Raw genomic sequence first — 20,287 nt, forward strand, 5'->3', positions numbered from 1 at the left:
TTTTTTCTTCTAGCTCTCTTGTGAGAGCCTTTTTAATTTCTTCTATGAGAGTCTTCTGTGTTAGGGACCAGATCATATCCCCCTTTGGGGATTCATCTGGAGACAATCTGTTTTTAGTCTCCTCAGGGTTTGAAGTCTGTTCTCTATCAGTATAGAAGCTATTTATAGTTAGAGCACGCTTTAATTTTTTGCTCATTTTGTCAAAGAAGAATCAAAGAAAACAAACAAAGAAACAAAAAAGCAATTGCAACTGCTTTTTGGGGCCACATGGCATCACCAAGCTTCATCTACAGACTGCAGGAGGTAGAAGTGAGGCAGCAGAAGGACAGCAATGGATGTATTGCATCTGTGCTTTTTGACTGAGAGTGTGCTAAGTCACTCCTGGTGCCAGAGAGACCCTAGTGTTTCAGGATTATAGTCTTTACCCCCTGTGTTTATAGCTTCTCTGCTAATCTATTGGCTTGCTGCCAGGGCAAAGTAGCCACACTGTGGTAAAGTTCTCCCCACAGGTTTTCTGCTGGCTGAGATCACACCTCCCTCCCCACCCCAAATCTGCTTAGTGTGAGCTGTCTTCCGTGCTCTCGATGCCTGCCTGCAGTCTGTGCCTGATCTAACCATTCCCACCCACAAGCAAAAACAGACCTTTTCTGGCAAATTTCAAGGATATCTTCTGTTGTTAATTATTTGTGGCTTTTTTCAGTCAAGCACTAATTCTGAGGCCTTATCGTGAAAAAAAACTATTCTGAGGGCAAGAAAGAACTTAGACAGATGCATGTGTCCTTTCCACCATCTTGGTCGGAAGTCCCCCCTTGGCTTTTAATTGAATGTTATTTTTATTGCATTGTGATCTGAGAAGGATGCATTTACTATTTCTGCCTTTCTGCATTTGAATTTGAGGCCTTTATGTCCTAATATATGGTCAATTTTTGTATAGGTTCCACGAACTGCTGAGAAGAAAGTATACACCTTTCTGTCTCCATTCAGTTTTCTCCAAGATCTATCATGCCTAATTTTCCTAATATTCTATTTATATCTTTAACTTCTTTCTTATTTGTTTTGTGGTTTGATTTATCTAATTCTGAGAGTGCATGGTTGAGATCTCCCACTATTATAGTTTTGCTGTCTATTTCTTCTTGCAACTCTCTTAACTTCTCCTTTAGGAATTTAGATGCTATACCACTTGATGCATATATGTATATATGTTTAGTATTGATATTGCTTCATTGTCTATGCTACCCTTTAGCAAGATATAGTTTCCTTTCTTATCTCTTTTAATTAGATCATTTTTTGCTTTTGCTTGATCTGAGATAAGGATGGCTACCCCTGCATTTTTTACTTCACCTGAAGCATAACAGATTCTGTTCCAACCTTTTACTTTTACTCTGTATGTATCACCCTGCTTTAATTGTGTTTCCTGCAAACAACATACTGTAAGATTCTGGCTTTTGATCCAGTCAGCCATCAGCTTCTGATTTATGAGAGAGCTCACCCCATTCACATTTATGGTTACAACTACTAATTCTGTATTTTCTGCCATCTTATTATCCCCACATTATACTTTTATTTTCCTTTCTCCGCTTACCTTCCTCCCCAGTATTAAACTTATGGGCACTACTTGTCTCATGTAGCCCTCCCTCTTTAGAATCCCTTCCACCCCTTTTGAGTCCCTTCCCCTTTCTTATATCTTTCCCTTGTTGGTTTTTGTTGTTGTTGTTGTTGTTGTTTGTATTCCCTTCTATTTATCCTACTCTTTTCCTTTTCCCTTTTTCTCTCCCACTTTTTAATGAGGTGAGAGAAGTTTCTCTGTAAACCAAATATGCCTAATATTTTCTCTTTGAGCCAAAAATGATGAGAGTAAGATTCACACAATGTTCTTCCCCTTCCCTTAATTCCCTCAGATTTGTTTTTTTTGTGGGATGTAAATTCTTTGCCTTTTCCATTTCACATTTCAAGAAGTTGTTTTCTTTTTCCACTTTATCAAATCTTTCTTTTAATGAATTGTGTGCCTTTTCCATACTCTCTTGCATAGCTTCTCTTTTCTTTCCCCATTTTTCTTCTATCACTCTTTTAAGATCTTTTCTAATTTCTTCTAAGAGAGCCTTGTGTGATGGGGACCAGATTATATCCCCCTTTGGGGTTTTGTCTGAGACTGTCTGCTATTAATCTCCTGAGGGTTGGAAATCTGCTCTCTTTCTTCATAGAAGCTATCTATAGTTAGAGTTCATTTGGGTTTTTTTACTCATTTAAAAAAAAAAGCCCTTAGGGTCTGCCTTCAGGGCAAGGAGGTCTCATCTTCCTCTACAGAACAGGGACAGATAGACAGTAGCTGTCCTGTGAATGGGCTTTGAAGAGCTGCCATACTGCTGCAGAAGTGTTACTGCCCTGGAAAGAGCCCTTGCTGTGCTGGAAGTGTGACTGCCCTGAGCAGAACCCACTGTGCAGAAGTGTCACTGCCCTGGGATGTTTAATTAATTTTTTTTTATTTAAAAAAAACTACCTTTCTTTTCTAACTATATGCTCTCCCAACTATTTCATATTTACCATTCCTGGTGTCTATTGTATTGCTTCATTTTGTCTATATCCTATTCTCCTAAATAAACCTATCTTTTGCCAAAGAGAATGACCATGGTAAATTCTTCACATGCCCTAACCCCAATATTTGGTGCCAACATCAATCGTATCATTTGGTGTTAATTGCTTTTCTAAATCATATCAAAATGCACAAACTATTTTGAATGTGAACCCAGTGTTCCAAGGTACATATAAAAATGCCAGTTTCTCTTATTATATGCATTTCTGTGTGGTAACTTCTTTTTTTGTACCTGAGATGGTCCCTAAAGGTTAGGTTGTCCATTTGGTTTCCTTTTTTGGGGGGAACTAATAAAAGCCCCAGCTTAACTGGAGCCATTTATTGTAAGAAGTTTTGTTTCAGTTCTGGACATACTTCAGGTAATGCTTTCCTCACAAATCACTGTTAGGTGACTAATGTGCCCATGAAAGAAGAGGAAAATTGCATTTTATTTGAGTTAATATTCTTTCATTTATAAATACACATTGATTTGTAAATTATGTTGGGAGAAAAAAATCAGAGCAAAAGGGAAAAGCCATGGCAGAGGAAAAAAAAAACAGAAAAAAAGAAAGGAACATTGCATGTGTTAATTTACATTCAATCTCCATAGTTCTTTTTCTGGATGCAGACAGCATTTCTGTCCAAAATCAATTGGGATTATTTTAGATCACTGACCACTGAGAATAACCAAGTCTTTTATAATTTATCATCATATTTTCTTCTTGTTATTGTATACAATGTATTCCTGGTTTTGCTTGTTTCATTCGTCATCAGTTCATATAAATCTTTCCAGGCCTCTGTCAAATTCATCATTTGTTATAGAACAATAATATTCCATTATCTTCACATACCACAATGTATTCAGCCATTTCCCAGTTGATGGCCATCTATTCTTTTATCACTTCTTTATTACCACAAAAACAGCAGCTACAAACATTTTTGGACATGTGAGTCCTTTTCCCTTCTTTATTATTTCCTTGGGATATAGATCCAAGAGTGATACTGCTGGGTCAAAAGGTATACAGTTTTATAGCTCTTTTTCCATAGTTCCAGATTGCCCTCCAGAATAGTTGGATCAGTTCTGGATCAGTTTACCACTCCACCAACCATCCATTTGTGTCTCATTTTTACTACATCCCCCCCAATGTTTTCCATTATTTTTTCCTGTCATCTTAGTCAATCTGAGAGGTGTGAGATGGTACCTCAGAGTTGTTTTAATTTACATTTCTCTAATCAATAGTGATTTAAAACATTTTTTCATATGACTATAGATGGCTTTAATTTCATCATCTGAAAATTGTTCATCATCTAAAATTGTCTGTTCATATCCTTTGACCATTTTGGGGAATGACTTGTATGCTTATAAATTTGACAAAACTCTTTATATATTTTAGAAATGAGACCTTTAGCAGAAATACTGACTGTAAAGATTTTTCCCAACTTTTTACTTCCCTTTTAGTCTTGTTTCTGTTTGTGCAAAACCTTTTTAGTTTAATGTAACCAAAGTTGTCTATTTTGCCTTTCGTAATGTTCTCCTGTTCTTCTTTGGTCATAAATTCTTGCCTTCTCCAAGTAAATTATCTCTTGCTGTCCTAATTTGTTTATGGTATCACTCTTTATGCCCAAATCATATAACCATTTTGATCTTATTTTGGTATGGGATATGAAATGCATCTCTATGCTGAGTTTCTGACATATTATTTTCTAGTTTTCCATTAATTTTTGTCAAATAGTGAATTCTTATTTCTGAAGCTGGAATCTGGGGGTTTATAAAATATTGGTTTACTATAGGCATTGATTATTGTGTCATGTGTATCTAATCTATTCCACTGAACCACCACTCTATTTCCTAACCAGTACTAATTGATTTTGATGGTTGTTGCTTTATAATATAATTTTAGGTTTGGTACTGCTAAGCAACCATCCTTTGTATTTTTTTTTCATTAATTCCCTTGGTGTTTTTGACCTTTTGTTCCTCCAGATGAATCTGGTTATTATTTTTTCTAGTTCCATAAAATATTTTTTTTGGCAGCTTGATTGGTATGGTACTGAACAAGTAGACCAATTTAGACAGAATTGTCATTTATATTATATTAACTAGGTCTACCCATGAGCAAGTGATATTTTTTCAATTGTTAAATCTGACTTTATTTGTATGAGCAGTATTTTGTAATTGTATTTCTATAGTTCTTGAGTTTGTCTTGGCAGATAGACCCCCAAAATTTTGTTTTGTTTGCAGTGATTTTAAATGGATTTTCTCTTTCTATCTCTTCCTGATGGATTTTTTTCAGTAATATAAAGACATGCTTTTGATTTATGTAGGTTTATTTTATATACTGCAACGTTGCTAAAGCTATAAATTGGTTCTAGTAGACTTTTGGATGATATTCTAGGATTACCTAAATATGTCATCATATCATCTGCAAAGTGATAGTTTTATTTTCTCATTGCCTATTCTAATTTCTCTAATTTCTTTTCCTTTTCTTATTGCTAAAGTCAACATTTTTAGTATAATGTTGAATAATAGTGGTGATAATGGGGATCCTTGTTTCACCCCTCATTTTATTGGGAATGTACCCAACTTCTCTCCATTACAAATAATGCTTGCTGTTGATTTTAGATAGCTACTGCTTATTATTTTAAGAAAAGTTTCTTTTATCTTATGTTCTCTAGTGTTCTTAATAAAAATGGGTGCTGTATTTTGTCAAAAGCTTTTTGTGCATCTATTGAGATAATCATATGGTTTCTGTTGATTTTGTTTATATGAATGATTATGTTAATAGTTTTCCTGATATTGAACCAGCCCTGTATTCCTGGTATAAATCCCACTAGGTCATTATGTATTATCCTGCTTATAAATCACTACAATTTCTTTGCTAATATTTAATTTAAAATATTTACATTAATATTTATTAGGGAGATTGGCCTGTGATTTTCTTTCTCTGTTTTAGCTCTTCCTCGTTTAGGTATTAGTAACACATTTTTGTCATAAAAAGAATTTGGCAGGACTCCTTTTTTTACCTATTTTTCCAAATAGTTTGCACAGTAGTGGAATTAATTGTTAAATGTTTAAATGTTTGGCAGAATTTACTTGTGAGTCCATCTGGCCCTGGAATTTTTTCTGAGGGAGTTCATTAATGGCTTGTGCAATTTATTTTTCCTAAAATGGGAATATTTAAGTAATTTATTTCATGTTCTGTTAATTTGGGAAAATTAAATTTTTGTAAGTATTCATCCCTTTCAGTTAGATTGGTGGATTTGCTGCCATACAGTTGGGCTAAATAGCTACTAACTATTGCTTTAATTTCCTTTTCATTTGTGTTAAGTCCACTATTTTCATTTTTGATGCTGGTGATTTGGTTTTGTTCTTTTTCTAATCAAATTAATGAAAGGTGTATCTATTTTGTTGATTTTTTTCATAAAACCAACTCTTAATTTTATTTTTAGCTTAATAATTTTCTTAATTGCAATTGTATTAATCTCTTCTTTGAGTTTCAGAATTTCTAATTTGGTATTTTATTGGGGAGTTTTAATTTGTTCTTTTTCTAGCTTTTTTAGTTGCATACCCAATTCATGGATCTCTTCTTTCTCTATTTTGTTCATGTTGCTATTTAGAGAAAACATTTCACCTAAAAACTGCTTTGGCTGCATCCCATAGGTTTTTGTGTGTCATCTCATTATTGTCATTCTCTTGGATGAAATTATGGATTGTTTCTGTGATTTGTTGTTTGGCCCACTCATTTATTAGAAGTAGATTATTTAATTTCCAATTCATTCTTAGTCTATCTTTTCCTGGCTCTTTATTGAATATAATTTTATACTATATTTTTGTAAATATTCATACATTTTAGTTAAATTGTTGGATTTGCTGCCATACAGCTGGACAAAATAGCTACTAAGTATCAGTTTTAATTTCTTTTTCAGTTGTATTGTTTACCATATTCATTTGAGATGCTGATGATTTGGTTTTTTCTTTCTTTTTCTAATAAAATTAACCAAAGGTTTATCTGAAAAAGAAGCAATTATTATTTCTCCTTTTCTGCATTTGATTGTGAGTTGTATATGCCCTGATGCATGGCCAATTTTTTTGCATGTGCCATGTACTGCTGAGAAAAAGGTGTTTTTCTTTATTTCCCTCTTCAATTTTATCCAGAGATTTATGATAATTAGGTTTTCTAGGCTTCTATTAACCTTTCTAGTTTCTTTATTGTTTATTTTGTGGTTAAATTTATCTGATTCTGAGAGGGGAAATTTGAGGTCCTCTATTAGTATAATTTTTCTATTTCTTCCTGTAATTGTCTTAAGATCTTTTCTAGGAATTTGTATGCTCTACTATTTGATGCTTATACATTTGTTATCGTTACAACTTCATTGTTTACAATACCTTTATCGAAATGTACTCATCTCTTTTATTTTACTTTTGTTTTATCTGAGCTCAGAATTGCTAACCCTGATTTTTTTTTTACTTCAGCTGAAGTATAATGAGTTCTGTTTCAGCCTTTTACCTTTGCTCTGTATGTGTCTCTGTGTCAAATGTGTTTCTTGTAAAGAACATATCGTAAGATTCTGTTTTTAATGTACTCTGCTATTCATTTTCATTTTGTGGGAGAATTCATCACATTCACATTTACAGTTATGATTACCAGTTCTGTATTTCCCTTCATCCTATTTTGTCCCCTGTATATACTTTTGTTCTCTCTTTCCAGACTTTCCTTAGTAGTGCTTTTAATCCACCCCACTCACTACTTTATTTTCTATAATCTCTTCACCTTAGTTTCTGCCCTCCCTTCTGTGCTTCCCTTCCCTTTTCTTTCCTCTTTCTCCCTCTACTTCTTTAAAGGTTGAGATAAATTTATATACCAAACTGAATGATTAAATTATTCTTTATTAGAGCCAAAACTGATGAGATCAAATTTCAGACAATAATCGTCCCCCTCTCTTTTCCCCCTTCATTGTAATAGGTCTTTTACACCTGTTCATATGATCTAATTTGTCCCATTATACTCCCCTTTTCTCTTTTACCAATATAGACTTTTTCACCCCTTAATGTCTTTTTCTTTGATATCACCACATCAGAGTCCTTTCACAACCATACTTTCTGTCTGCTCCAGGATCATACACAGTTTTTAGGAGTGACAAATATAATCTTCCCAGCTTGATATGAAAACAGTTTAATCATTAAATAATATATATTTTCTGTTTCTTATATGGTAAGCAGGGTTTGGGGTCTTTTGTTTGCAGATTAAATTTTCTCTTTAGTTCTGGTTTTTTCAATAGAAAGATTGAAAATCTCTTACTTTAATGAAGCTCCATTGCCACCCCTGATGGATGATGCTGAGTCTTGTTAGGTAGCTAATTCTTGGTTGTAACTCTAGGTCCTTTGCCTTCTGGAATGTCCTATTCCAGGCCCTCCAATTCTTTATTGTAGAAGTGTTATTTTTTTCTGGCAACCTGCAGTATCTTTTCCTTGAGATTGTAGTTCTGGAATTTCACAACAATGTTCCTTGGGGTTTTTCTTGTAGGATCTCTTTCTAAAGATGATCAATACATTCTTTCAATGAGTATTTTCCCCCTCTGTTTCTGGAATATTGAAGCAATTTTCCTTAATTATCTCTTGAAGAATGCTATCCATACTCTTTTTTGGTTACGGCTTTCAAGGAGGCCAACAATTTTTAAATTGTTTCCTCTAGATCTATTTTCCAAGTTGGCAGTTTTTCCAATAAGGTATTTCACATTTTCTCCATTTTTTCATTCTTTTTAGTTTCTTTAACTGATTCTTGTTGTCTCATATAATTATTAGCTTCTATTTGTCCATTCTAGTTTTTAAATATGTGATTTTCTTCAGTTAGCTTTTGTATCTCTTTTTTCCATTTGGTTAATTCTACTTTTGAAGGTTTTCTTTTCTTCAGTGAAATTTTTTTTTGCATATTCATTCAATTATATTTTTAAGTAGTTGTTTTCTTCAGTCAATTTTTCCCTTCCTTTTCCAAGCTGTTGACTCTCTTGCATACCTATCATTTCTTTTCTCATTTTTAATTCTACCTTTCTTATTTTTTAAAAGCTTTTAAATAAGACTTTAAAAAGCCTCTTTGGGTTTGAAACCAACTCATATCACTCTTTATAATTTTATCAATAGACATTTTGTCCATATCTGAGTTGGTATTTTGGTCTTCCCTGTCACCATAGCAGCTTCTATGGGCAAAATTCTTCTTCTTCTTCTTTTTTTTTCCCTTGCTCATGTTCTTTCCTTTTCTTTTGGTATTTCTTCTTTTTTATTTTTATGGTTGACCTCTGCTCCTGGGGTAAAGGGGATGCTGTTTCAAGCCTCCTATGCATTTCTGAGGCTTGGCTTTGAGCACAGGGGCCCCTTGTGTTTGCAGGTGGTAGCTTTGCCTGCTCTTTTCAGGAAGTGGCCCAGATTCCCAGAGTTTTCCTTCTGACTTGGAAGTTGAGACTGTCCCATTCATTTTCTCCTCTACTGAGCCAGGATTGAGGGTCTTAGTTGCTGATATGCTATGATTAAGCTCCTCTCATCAGCTTTCCTAGAATCTGTCTGAGCTGGGCTGAACACACTTTTCACTCCAGTGAAACTTACCTTTCTTGAAATTTTTCCAATCTATTTTGAGCTTGAGAGTGGTTTCATTCTGACAGATTCTATTCAGAGGTTTGGGTTCATATGGTTTTGGAGGGAAACTGGAAGAGCTCAAGCAGCTTCCTGGCTTTACTTCACCATCTTGACTCCCATTATCTTTTTATTTAAATAATTTTTAATATACTAAAACTTTAAATTATGAGTGCTTCTGTGCATTTTTAACTCTTAAAGCTTGAATCACTGAACTGGTCTAGGTTAAACTTGACCCAGAAAATGCTGATTTTAATCTTAAAGAGAGAAGCCTGTCAGAAAGAAATTTAAAAAAAGAAAAAACACTAGAAAGTTGTTACTATTCAGCAGGAATAACACTGATGGGTTAAATACTTCAGTTCAATATTTATTAATCAATTAAACAATAAGCATTTGTTATGTATTTACTATATATCAGGCACTGTACTAAGCACTGGAAATACAAAAAGAAAAGCCCCTGTCCTCAAGGAATTTGCAGTCTAAAATATTATTGTCTTATCAAATAAAGACACTATGCAAGGTGAAAGATTATCTTACCATTCAATCAGCAAGCATGTATGTATTAAGCACACATATATGGGTGTTTGTATATGTGTAAGCACACATACACACATACACATGTATGTATATGTTGGCTGTTGTCCTTCATTTTCAAAGAGGACCAAAATTACATCATGTTAGATGTCATTTCCAGTGTAGAAAATGTATGGATGCATGTTAGAATCATGTTAGAAATGTATGGATGTATGTTAGAATCAAGTTACAGTGTGTCTAATGGAATGATTCTAATGTATATCCAATATGAGCTCAGAATACTCTGCCACAGGTCAGACAAATAATCCTTATGAATATTTAGGGTGGCTTCTCTAATTTTATGTACCTCACATTTCTTCTGAGCTAATTCAGTTCTGCTTTGCTCATAGATCACAGTACCTTCTCTGATAAAGGCATGCCATGCTGGGCCGTCCTGGGCCAATGTCTCCCATGTCATGAAATTGATACTAAAGTTCTTAAAAGAGACCTTGAGAGTATCCTTGTATCAAATTTTCTGACCATCTTGTGAGCTCTTGCCCTGTGTATGAGTTCTCCATAAAGTAATCTTTTTGGCAAGCACACATTTAGCATTTGAACAATGTGGCCAGCCCAATGGAATTGCATTCTCTGCAGTAGAGTTCAAGAAAGGACTTCAATATCTGGTTGGTATCTTATCCTGCCAGGTGATCTTCAGAATCTTCCTGAGACAATTCAAATGGAAGTGATTCATTTTTCTGGTAAGATATTTGGTATATTGTCCAAGTTTCACAGGCATACCATAATGAGGTCAGCACAATAGCTCTGTAGACCTTCAGTTTGGTGGTCAGTTTAATACCTTTCCTTTCCTACACTTTCCTTCTTGACAGGTTTCTCCTTAAAACGCCAATCCTACACTGGAAACAAATCATCTATCTGAGAGCCAGTGTGGCTTCAGAAGGTGTGGAGGAATAATTGACATGGTTTTTATTATCTGAGAACTCCAGGAGAAATTCCAGGAGCAAAATAGAAATCTATATACATTTGTAGATCTGACCAAGGCCTGTGATACTATCAGTCATGAGGTATTATGGAAAATTATGTCAAAATTTGATGCCAGGGAATTTCATTTATAATATATTAATTTCATGATGGCATACTTCCCCAGGTTCTGGACAATGAACAATGCTCTCGAGCTTTCTCAGTCACCAATGGAGTAAAACAAGTCTGTGTGCTTCCATGATTTTTAGCATGATGTTTTCAGCTGTGTTGTGAAATGCCTTCAAATGGGATGAACATGGAGTAAAATTCAGCTACCACACTGATGATAAATTATTCAACTTGAAAAGGTTAAAAGCCAAAACTAAAGTGGAGGGAGTGTTGGTCCATGACGTTTTTTGCTTGCAAATGACTGTGCATTCAATGAAGTCTCCAAAGGTGAGATACAATAAAGTATGGATGATTCTCTGCTAAATATGCTAATTTTGGCCTAACAGTTAACACCAAGAAAAAAAATAGGTATTCCATCAGCCAGCACCACATCATCCATATATGGAGCTATTAATTATAGCAGAAAAAGTTTTGAATGCTGTGAATAAATTCACTTACTTTGGCAGTATATTTTCCAGGGATGTTCACATTGATAATGAGATTGACACATTCCTTGCCAGAGCTAGTTCAGATTTTGGGAAGATCTGAAGGAAAAAATATATATGTGTGTGTATGTATGTATACACATATATGTTATATATGCATGCATATATGTGCGTATGCATAGACACCCTCTGCACTCAGACATATACACATATACACAACTATATGCCTGTATGCATACACATATATAATACAAATATATGTATACACATGTATCTAAAACAATATTAACATGGCTGATGTAGATTTCTCTCTTGAGTAAATCTTTTTAAAGTTTGGCTTTATTTGAAATTAGTGATTACTACAATTGCTTTTTTCTAATAAATTCTGCTCCTGATCATTGTTATTGTATTTATGTATATCTCTTATTTCCTATCCCTGCTAACTCTTCTACTTTTCTCCTACTCATTAACTTGTTATTATTTTAACCTTTCTACTGTCACTCTCACTAGAGTCCCCTCCCCTATCTTTTTTTCCCCTCTTAATCCCATTCCCATTAATCTACATTCCTTAAGGAACTCATCTTCTAGTGTAGGAGATATGGGACAATCTAAGGTACAATCCAACTTTAAAATTCTATTTTCTATATTTGCATTGCTTCAGAATTTCAGAGGTAGGGAAAGGAGAATAAGGTATTTTCCCATCAATAAAATGGAAATAATAAACCTTTCACTGTTGTGTTCACAGTCTTATAAAGAAAGCACTTCTATAAAGGAGCTATTATTATATTCCTGTTAAGATCTGAAAAGCTTCTGCCTTATTATAGCCAGCAGGTGTCACTGTGAAGGAAAGTTGGATGAGCACTTGCTTTTTCACTCTTTCAAATTAAAAAAAAAAAAAAAAAAATGAAAAAGAGCTGAATCCTCCCAAACCACACCTTTCTATTCCCATGGAGCTGATTCAAGGATATAATCTTCCTTTTCATCACAGTCTCTATGCTGCTAGTTAGACAACTGCAACTGACTTCAGCAATTTAATTCATTTAGTTTAAGGGCAAAATGGTCCCACAGTCCAATTATATCACTTTCTCCTGCTAAATTAAGGAGTTTATTACACATACATACACACATATTCACAAACACAATTATTAACAGCATCATAATAGCTTAGAGCACCCAGTCAGAAAAATTCTTAACATTTGGACAGAAGTTTAGATTTTTGCCACCATTTATTTTTTGAATACTTCTAGCTAAATCTTGATTTTCCCTTTGCTTATTATATACAAAGTATATTGACATGTAGTATTAACTTTTATGATCAAGCATTAATTGTTTTTTGCTTAGGTAATTGAGTTTAAGTGACTTGCTCAGAGTCACACAGATAAGAAGTATTAAATATCTGAGGCCAGATTTGAACTCAGGTCCTCCTGACTTTATCCACTCTATCCACTGTGCCATCTAGCTACCCACAAACCATGAATGTTTAATGAAACAAAAATAAGGATTAGGAAATAACTTAGATGTTTAAAATTAAAAGCAAGAAATAGTTACTCAACAGTAATTGTTATCAAATAGGAATAAAGAGGGGGTGTTCAGAAAGAGTAAATCAATTACATCCGGCTGTCTCTATTTGAGATCTTTGTTCCATTTACCATTTACCACTAGCCTCAAAACTCTTTCATGGGCATCTCAGTCTGTCATTGTTTATGCCCTGATATTTTAATTGTCTCTTAGAAGCAGACAAATTATCTGCATTCTGCACCATCTCTGTTCTCTATTTTTCATCTGCCTGTCATAGGTAGTGTGTCACTTTTTCAATACTCCCAGATGTGACTAAAGTCATTTCTTATGATCAAAGATTTTTTATAGTCCCAGGTTCTCTAAGTACTGGAAAGGAACAATTGCCCCTCTGAACCATAAATCCCAGAATGCCCATCAGGTCAAAAGCTCCTGTTATGACTACATCTTCATAGAATTTTTTATAAAGTTTATCACATAAAGATCTCATAAAATATAAAGAACTTTGTCAAGTTTATAGGAAAACAAGTCATTCTCTGATGAATGGTTGGGGAATGTGAACAGGCAGTTTTCCAATGAAGAAATAAAAACAATTTATGGTCATGTGGGGAAATGCTCTAGATCATAATTGATTGGAAAATGTCAAGCTGGACCAACATTGAGATATCTTTTTATATTTGTCAAATTGGGTAAAGTGGTAGAGACAAAAGATGTCAAATGTTGGAGGGGATGTGAAAAGATTAGGACACAGATTCATTGTTGATGGAATTGTCAATTGATCAAGCCATTCTGGGAAACAATCTAAAATTATGCCCAAAGAATTATTAAACTACCCTATACTCTCTGGTCCAGACTGAAGAACCTATATGTTCAAAAAATTTTATAGCAGCTCTCTTTGTGCTGGCAGAGAGCTGTAGATTGCAGAGATGCCCATCAGTTGGGGAATAACTGAATAGGTGCTGCATGGCTGTGATGCAACTTTAATGTGTTGTAAGAAATAATAAGCTCAATGATTTTAGAAAAACATTTAGTATAATAATAGAAAACTCCAAAACCTTAACTAAATCAATAAACAGTATAAGCTAAGAATATAGAATTTTCCTACAACCCCACCATAATGTATAAAAAAGATATTAATCAATTTGAGGGTATTGTAGTGTTTTGACCATTGCATGAAAACAGATAGTACCACAAAGGAAATAATATATAGTCAGCTTTAAAAAATCATACATGCCTGGGCTTCTAAATACAAATAGCAGTCAGTCCAGAAGTAGAACAGTCTAAAACTGTAAAACTTTTGAATTTGGAGAGATATTCCTGCATGGGAATCACTCTTAAGTGAAAGTTTCTCCTCTCTCTTTTCCTTCCACTCCTTTCCCTCCACTGACTATGATCTTCAAGAGATTCAGACTGTAGCAGACAAAGCTACCAGTTGGAATCCAAGATATTGATTAGTAAGAAACAATATACTCAGTCAGAAGCTGACAGGAATATTAAGGATAAATAGGTTCAAAAACAGTCACCTAAGAAGGACTTCTCTCACTACAGAGGAATGCTGACTAGGAGCCCAAGAAAATATTTCTAGGCTGATTTCAGAAAAGCCTGGAATACATGAACTGATGGTGAGCAAAGGGAGCAGAACCAAGACACTGTAACAAGAAAATTATATGATGATCAACTATGATGGACTTGCCTTTTTTCAACAATGCAGTGATTTCAGCAATTCCAGTAGACTTGGGATGGAAAATGTCATCTGCATTCAGAGAGAGAACTATGGAGACTGAATGTACATCAAAGCATATTTTCATTTTTGTTGTCATTTATTTGCTTGTTTTTTTCTTTCTTGTGTTTTTTTTCCTTTTTGATCTGATTTTTCTTGCACAACATGACAAATATGGAAATATGTTTAAAAGAATAGCACATATTGGAAGCAGAGCCAAGATGACCGAGAGGACACATACATCTATCTAAGCTTTTCCTTACTCTTGGACTACTTTTTTATGAAACGGCCTCAGAATTATTGCTTGACTGTCAAAACCTACAAATACTGGGAGTACAACACATCACCAACAGAAGATAATCTCGAAATTCACCAGAAAAAGTCTGTTTTTGCTTGCAGGCAGGGATGGCTAGGCCAAGTGCAGTGTCAGGCAAGTTGGCAGTGAGAGCACAGAAATTAGCTCACATTGAGCAGACTGGGTGGGGAGAGTCTTAGCCAGCAGAAAATTTATGGGGAGAACTTTACCACAGTGCCGGCTACTTTGCTCTGGCAGCAAGCCAGAAGATCAGCAGAAAAGCTATAAACACAGGGGGTAAAGACTATAATCCCAAAACACTAGAGGCTCCCTAGATCTGGCCACACCCATTCAGCACCAGGAGAGACTCAGTATGATCTCAGGTTGCAACCACTGATCCCAGAGCAGACAATGATCCCAGAACAGCTATTGCTGTCCCACTACTGCTTCATTGCTACTTCCTGTTGTCTGTAGAGAAAGCTTGGTAACAACCACATTCATTCTGCAGTAGTTTTTCATTTTTGTTTTCATTTATATATTTATTTATTTATTTAGGTCAAAATGAGTAAAAAGTCAAAGTGGCTCTAACTATAGCTTCCATACTGAAAGAGAGCAGACTTAAAATGATGAGGAGACTAAAAGCAGATTGTCTCCAGATGAAGCCCCAAATGGTGATATAATTTGGTCCCCATCACACAAGGCTCTCATAGAAGAAATTAAAAAGGCTCTTAAAAGATAGCTAGAAGAAAAATGGGAAAAGGAAAGGGAAGCTTTGCAAGAGGGTCTGGAAAAGTCATCCTACTCTTTAAAAGATAGGGTGGATAAAGAAATCAACTCCCTGAAAAACAGAATTAGTGAATTGGAAAAAGAAAATAGCTCTATAAAAATAAAATTGACAAAATGGAAAAAGATTCCATAGAACAAAACAACACATTTAAAAATTCAATTGGACAATTACAAAAAGAAATTTTAAAAAAGTAAATAAAGAAAATAATTCATTAAAAATCAGAATTGAACAAGTGGAAATGAATGACATGAGGAGATACCAAGAATCAGTCAAGCAAAACCAAAAAAATGAAATAATGGGAAAAAATGTCAAATACTTGCTTAGTTTTCCTAAGACCAATAGACCTGGAAAATAGATCTAGAAGAAATAATCTGAGAATTATTGGACTTCCTGAAAATTACGATGAAAAAAAGAGCCTAGACACTATTTTCCAGGAAATTATCAAAGAGAACTGCCCAGATGTTATAGAAACAGAGGGTAAAATAGGCATTGAACAAATTCATTGATCACCTACTGAAAGAGATCCCAAAATCAAAACTCCAAGAAATATTGTGGCTAAATTCCAGAATTATAGGAACAAGGAAAAAGTATTACAAGCAGCTAGGAAAAAAAACAATTCAAATACAGAGGAACCACAATAAGGAATACTCAGGATTTAGCAGTATCCACATTAAAGGATCGAAGGACCTGGAATCTGATATTCTGAAAAGCTAAGGAACTTGGTATGCAGCCAAGAATAACTTATCCAGCCAAACTGAGCATTTTCTTCCAGGGAAGAAGATGGACATTCAATAAAATAGGTGAATGTTATCGATTTTTGATGAAAAAAACCCAGAGCTAAACAAAAAGTTTGACCTCCTAATATAGGACTCAAGAGAAACATAAAAAGGTAAAAAGAAATCTTGGGAACCATATTTCTGTTATGATTATACATAAAGAATACATGTATAATTTGGTTTTACTGTTATAATATAAAAAAGAAGCTAGAGGTGGAAAGGAAATGGTACCAGAAAAAGGGAAAAATAGAGGTACTATATCTTAGGAAGAGGCAAAGGAAACCTATTATATCTGAAGGAAAAAAAGGAGGGGGATGAACATAGTGTAAATCTTACTCTGATCAGAATTGGCTCAAAGAGAAAATATTGGATCTATTCGATTTACATAGAAACTTCTCCCACCTCATTGAAAAATTGGAGGAGAAAAGCAAAAGAGGAAGGAGTAAGCTAAATAGAAGGGAATACAGAAATTGTAAGGAAAAGGTTTAAGAAAGAGGAAGGGATTCTAAGGTGGGGGGAGGGATACTAAAGAGGGAGGGCTGCCTAAGGCAAGTGAGGCTCACAAGTTTAATACTGGGGAGGGGGGGTAATGAGGAAAAAAAAGAGAAAAGCATAATCTGAGTTTAACAAGATGGCAGGAAATACAAAATTAGTAATTTTAACCATAAATGTAAATAGAGTAAACTCCCCCCATAAAGCTAAGGTGGATAACAGATTGGATTACAAGTCAGAATCCTATAATATGTTGTTTACAGGAAACACACTTGAAGCAGAGGGATACATACAGAGTAAAAGTAAAAGGCTGGAGCAGAATCTACTATGCTTTAGGTGAAGTCAAAAAAGCAAGGATAGCCATCCTGATCTCAAATCAAGCAAAAGAAAAAATTGATCTAATTAAAAGAGATAAGGAAGGGCACTATATCTTGCTAAAGGGTAGCATAGATAATGAAGGAATATCAATATTAAACATATATGCACCAAGTGGTGTAGCATTTAATTCTTAAAGAAGTTAAGAGAGCTGCAAGAAGAAACTATAATAGTGATAAATCTTGAGCTCTCAGAACTAGATAAATCAAACCACAAAATAAGAAAGTTAAAGAGGTAAATAGAACACTAGAAAAGTTAGGTATGATAGATGTTTGGAGAAAAGTAAATGGAGACAGAAAAGAGTAAACTTTCTTTTCAGAAGTTCATGGAACCTATACAAAAATTGACCATATATTAGAACATAGAGGCCTCAAATTCAAATGTAGAAAGGCAGAAATAGTAAATGCATTCTTTTCAGATTATGATGCAATAAAAATTACATTCAATAAAAAGCCAAGAGAAAATAGACCAAAAAATAATTGGAAACTAAATAATCTCATCCTAAAGAATGAGTGAGTGAAACAAAAAATAGACACAATTAATAATTTCACCCAAGAGAATGACAATAATGAGACATCATACAAAAATGTGTGGGATACAGCCAACATGGAATTAAGGGGAAATTTTATATCTCTAGAGGCCTACTTGCATAAAATAGAGAAAGGGAAAATCAATGAATTAGGCTTGCAATTAAAAAAGCTAGAAAAAGAGCAAATTAAAACCCCCCAGTCAAACACTAAATTTGAAATTCTAAAATGAAAAGGAGAAATTAATAAAATTAAAATAAAAAACTGTTGAATTAATAAATAAAACTAAGAGTTGTTAATATGAAAAAAAAAAAAAAAACAAAATAGATAAACCCTTGGTAAATTTGATTACAAAAAGGAAAGAGGAAAATCAAATTGTTAGTCTTAAAAATGAAAAGGGAGAAATTTCCACTAATGAAGAGGAAATTAGAGCAATAATTAGGAGTTACTTTGCCCAACTTTATGACAATAAATTTGATAACTTAAATGAGATGGATGAATATTTTCAAAAACATAGCTTGCCAAGATTAACGGAGAAAGGTTAAACAGTCCCATTTGAGAAAAAGAAAAAGAACAAGCTATTAATCAACTCCCTAACAAAAAATCCCCAGGACCAGATGGATTTACATGTGAATTCCACCAAACATTTAAAGAACAATTAACTCCAATGCTATATAAATAAACTATTTGAAAAAATAGGGAATGAAGGATTCCTACCTAGTTCCTTTTATGACACAGATATGCTACTGATACCTAAACCAGGTAGAATGAAAACAGAGAAAGAAAATTATAGATCAATTCCTCTAATGAACAGTGATACAAAAATTTAAATAAAATACTAGCAAAAAGATTACAGAATATCATCTCCAGAATAATACACCATGACAAAATAGAGTTTATACCAGAAATGCAGGGATAGTTCAATATTAGGAAAACTATTAGCATAATTGATTATATCAATAAACAAATAAACAAAAAACATATGATTAATTGATTAATTCTCAATAGATTCAGAAAAAGCATTTCATAAAACCCAACACCCATTCCTATTAAAAACACTAGAGAATATAGGAATAAATGGACTTTTCCTTAAAATAGTCAGTACCTTCTATTTAAAATCATCAGTAAGCATCATATATAATGGGGATAAACTGGAACCATTCCCAATAAAGTCAGGAATGAAACAAGGCTGCCAACTATCACCACTACTATTCAACATAATATTAGAAATGCTAGCTTCGGCAATAAGAGATGAGAAAGAGATTAAAGGAATTAGAATAGGTAATGAGGAAACCAAGTTATCACTCTTTGCAGATGCTATGATGGTATACTTAGAAAACCCCAGAGATTCTACTAAAAAGTTGTTAGAAATAATCCACAATTTTAGCAAAGTTGCAGGATACAAAATAAATCCACATAAATCCTCTGCAATTTTATACATCACTAATAAAATCCAACAGCAAGAGATACAAAGAGAAATTCCATTTAAAGTAACTGCTGATAGTAGAAATATTTGGGAATCTATCTGCCAAAGAAAAGTCAGGAATTATATGAGCAAAACTACAAAACACTTCCCACACAAATAAAGTCAGATTTAAACAATTGGAAAAATATTAAGTGCTCTTGGATAGATCGAGCGAATATAATAAAAATGACCATTATTACCTAAACTTATCTATTTATTTAATGTTATACCAATCAGTCTCCCAAGAAACTATTTTAATGACCTACAAAAAATAACAACAAAATTCATATGGAAGAACAAAAGGTCAAGAATTTCAAACAAACAAACAAAACAAATGAAGGTGGCTGTCAGGATTACAAGGTGATAACTCAGGTTGTCTAAACAATTCTCTAGCTCAGAGTTCACACCTTTAGGAGTTTAAACCTTTAGACTTCTGAAAAGTAGTTTACACATTTAAAGGAGTTTACACCTCTAAAAGGAGTTTACACAACCTTTAAAAGGAGCAAATTCATTGGCTCTAGTAGTTCCCACAAGTGCCTGGGAGTTCTCACTAGCCCATTCTCTGCTAGAATAAAAGAGGAGGGAAGTCAGGCAAGGAGTTAGTCTAGACTGGGAAATTGTGTTTAGATGGTAGTCTGGAAGGAGAGTCTAGAGTGGAAGAAGAACAAGACTTCCCAGGAGAACTTTAGGGAAGCTCAAGGAGATTCAGAGCCAGGATTCAGGAAGAAGAGGATTAGAGATTCTACCTTCGCTCTAGCTGGAGGCTCCAGAAGCCTCCCAAGAACTCTGATTACAGAGGAAAAGATTATACAGAAAGGAATCCTCCTCTCAGAGAAGGCTTAACAATTGAGAGATCTACAGAACTTAACAGGTGGCCTAGCTGTACCTGATCTAAAACTATATTATAAAGCAGCAGTCACCAAAACCATTTGGTATTGGCTAAGAAATATACTAGTTGATCAGTGGAATAGGTTAGATTCACAGGACAAAATAATCAATAACTATAGCAATCTAGTGTTTGACAAACCCAAAAGCCCCA

Source organism: Sminthopsis crassicaudata, chromosome 2 (assembly GCF_048593235.1).
Source record: "Sminthopsis crassicaudata isolate SCR6 chromosome 2, ASM4859323v1, whole genome shotgun sequence".
In the NCBI taxonomy this organism is placed as follows: domain Eukaryota; kingdom Metazoa; phylum Chordata; class Mammalia; order Dasyuromorphia; family Dasyuridae; genus Sminthopsis; species Sminthopsis crassicaudata.